Raw genomic sequence first — 3,396 nt, 5'->3', positions numbered from 1 at the left:
GCAAAAGTACCATAAGGGCACGTGAATGTGGTTTTCTCTTGATCTTCGGGTGCTATTGGAATTTGAAAATATCCGGAAAATCCATCTAGAAAACAATAGTAACTATTTCCGGCTAATTTTTCCAACATTTGATCAATGAAAGGTAAGGGAAAGTGATCTTTTCTGGTGGCGTCATTTAATTTTCTATAATTAATACACACACGCCATCCTGTTACAGTCCTAGTAGGAATAAGCTCATTTTTTTCATTTGTAATGACAGTCATGCCACCCTTCTTAGGCACGCATTGAACTGGGCTTACCCATGGACTATCAGAGATTGGATATATCAAACCTGCATCTAGCAGTTTAAGAATCTCTTTCTTAACTACATCTTGCATATTAGGATTTAGTCTTCGTTGGCGTTGCACATACGTTTTATGACCTTCTTCCATAAGGATTTTATGTGTGCAATACGAAGGACTTATTCCTTTAATATCATGAATCTTCCATGCAATGGCTGGTTTATGAGCTTTCAACACAGAAATGAGTTGTGATTTCTCATTTTTAGTAAGAGAAGATGATATTATTACAGGTAATTCAGATTCACCATGTAAATAAGCGTATTCCAAATGGTTTGGAAGTGGCTTTAACTCTAATTTCGGAGGTTCTTCTATCGATGATTTGTATCGATATCTGTCTTCTTCTTTTAGCATTTGAATTTCTTCTGTTGTTGGTTCATATCCATTAGCTATAAGTGTAGCTAACATTTCAGCTTCATCAATTGGTTCATTACCTTCTCCTAAAGAACATTCTCCTGTTCCTTGTAATTCTGGAAATTCTTCTAATAATTCTGCATGTGCATCTATAGTTTGAATATAATAACATGTATCATCTGCAGATTGCGGTTGTTGCATTGCTCTATCAACTTAAAAGGTAACACTCTCATCCTCTATACTTAGGGTCAATTTCTTACCGAACACGTCTATCATTGCTTTAGCCGTGTTTAAGAATGGTCTTCCTAATATGAGAGGAACTTGAGAATCTTCTTCCATGTCCAAAACAACAAAATCTACTGGAAATACTAAAGTACCAACTTTAACTAGCATGTTCTCCATTATCCCTCTAGGATATTTTATTGATCTATCGGCTAGTTGTATGCTTATTCTGGTTGGTTTCAATTCTCCAAGGTCTAGTTTAGCGTATAGTGAATACGGCATTAGATTTATACTAGCACCTAAGACTGCCAATGCTTCTATTGAACTAAGACTACCCAGAAAACATGGAATTGTGAAACTTCCTGGATCAGATAGGTTTTCTGGTATCTTATTCAACAGCACTGCTGAACAATTAGCATTCATAGTAACAGCCGAGAGTTCTTTCATTTTCTTTCTATTTGAGATTAGATCTTTCAAGAATTTAGCATATCTAGGCATTCCTGAAATCACATCAATGAAAGGAAGATTTACATTTATCTGTTTAAACATATCCAAGAATTTGGATTGCTCGGCTTCAAGTTTCTCTTTCTTCATTTTACTCGGGTAAGGAAGTGGTGGTTGGTATGGTTTAACATAAGGTTTATCCTTAGCTGTGTTATCTTCATTAACCTTTTCAACTACCGGTTCTTTTTCCTTATCTTGATCAGGTTGTGGTTCTTGTAGAGTAGGAATAGCTTCATCAGAAGTTACAGGTATTTCAGGTGGTTTAAGTGTTGTACCACTTCTTGTGGTAATGGGTTTAGCTGTTTCATTCCGGGGGTTAGCATTTGTATCACTAGGTAGACTTCCCGATTTTCTTTCACCTATTAACCTTGCTAAGTTACGGACTTCTTGTTCCAAGTTTTGAATAGAAGCTTGTTGATTTCTAAATGCTTGAGCATTTTGTTCATTGGTTTGTTTTTGAGATGTGAAAAACTGCGTTTGAGTTTCAACTAGCTTCGTCATCATATCTTCTAAATTCGGCTTTTTATCATCGGTTTGTTGTGGTGGTTTGTTTTGGAAATTAGGTCTTTGCTGATTGTAATTATTATTGGATACTTGTTGATTGCTAGGACCTTGTTGGTTGTTGTATGGAATATTTCGATTATAATTCTGGTTTTGATTGTAGATCGGTCTTGGCGGTTGATAATTATTCTGATAATTATTTCCAGGCCTTTGGTTTATGTATGAAATATTCTCTCTTTGTTCCATTGTTAATTCAATACTGAGACAATCTTTTGTCAAATGTGGTCCTCCACACTGCTCACAACTAATTCGTATTGAGTGAATATCTTTAGTCATCTTTTCCATTCGTCTCTCGACAGCATCTATCTTTGCGGAAATGGAATCTAAGTCATGGCTAGAATCGGCTCTAGCTACTTTAGATGATCTAACGATATCTTTTTCTTGGTGCCACTCGTGTGAGTGGGAAGCAGTGTTATCAATAATTTTGTAAGCATCAGTTTCGGTTTTCTTCATAATAGAACCACCAGCTGCTATATCTATGTCTTTCCTTGTAGTGATGTCGCATCCTTGGTAGAATATTTGTACTATTTGACAGGTATCTAAATCATGTTGCGGACATCCTCTTAATAACTTTTCAAATCTTGTCCACGCCTCATATAGAGTTTCATTTAGTTTCTGTGTGAACGTAACAATTTCTCCTTTAAGTCTTACGGCTTTAGATGCAGGAAAGAATTGTTTAAGAAATTTTTCAACTAAAACATCCCATGTATCAATCGCCCCTTCAGGTAACGATTCCAACCAATCTTTGGCTTCTCCCTTTAAAGTCCAGGGAAATAACATGAGATATATCTGTTCATCCTCCACTTCTCGGATTTTAAATAGTGTGCAGATCCTATTAAAGGTACGTAGATGTTCATTTAGATCTTCCTTCGGCGCACCACTAAATTGGCATTGATTAGTCACCATGTGTAGAATTTTTCCTTTGATTTCATAATCTGGCGCATTAATGTCTGGATGAGTAATTGCGTGATCTTGGCCAGTGCGTTTAGCTCTCATTCGGTCTTCCATACTTAAAGGTTCCAGATTCTCCATAATTGAAGTTGTTGAATCCGAATCACTAGAGGATTCTGATTTAATGGTTCGTTCCTCAACAATCTCTGTTTGAATGATTGGTGGTTCCGGAGGAAAATTTAGTGGTTCAGGATCTACGAATCGTTCCTGAATATTCTCCGGATTCTCAATTGTGAGGTCGGGTTCAAAAAATGGATTATCGGAAATTTGAACTGGAGTACTTGGTCGACTGGAAGACGATTCTAAAGAAAAATCAACGGCAGTAATATTTGCTAAATGTCTTGATCTAGTTACAGGTGGTGAACGTACAAAAGGTGGTGAACGTCTTGCTCGGTGCATTCACTGAATATCCTATTAGTTTTTAAAAGGAAAGAAAAATTATAATAAGTTATCCAATCAATAGACT

The 3,396-nt window shown here is 36.3% G+C and overlaps 1 non-coding gene across 1 annotated transcript; it reads left to right on the top strand.

The window, feature by feature from the left end:
• The first annotated feature begins 2,520 nt into the window (after positions 1-2,520).
• Positions 2,521-2,627, top strand: LOC139860983 (small nucleolar RNA R71). Its single transcript, XR_011763606.1, has one exon. It is a non-coding gene; the product is annotated as a small nucleolar RNA R71 (small nucleolar RNA).
• Positions 2,628-3,396: the final 769 nt, after the last annotated feature.

The sequence above is a fragment of the Rutidosis leptorrhynchoides genome, chromosome 7 (genome assembly GCF_046630445.1).
Source record: "Rutidosis leptorrhynchoides isolate AG116_Rl617_1_P2 chromosome 7, CSIRO_AGI_Rlap_v1, whole genome shotgun sequence".
Taxonomy (NCBI): Eukaryota; Viridiplantae; Streptophyta; class Magnoliopsida; order Asterales; family Asteraceae; genus Rutidosis; species Rutidosis leptorrhynchoides.
Note: the sequence above shows the minus strand (reverse complement) of the source record. Positions and strands in the feature narration are given on the sequence as shown.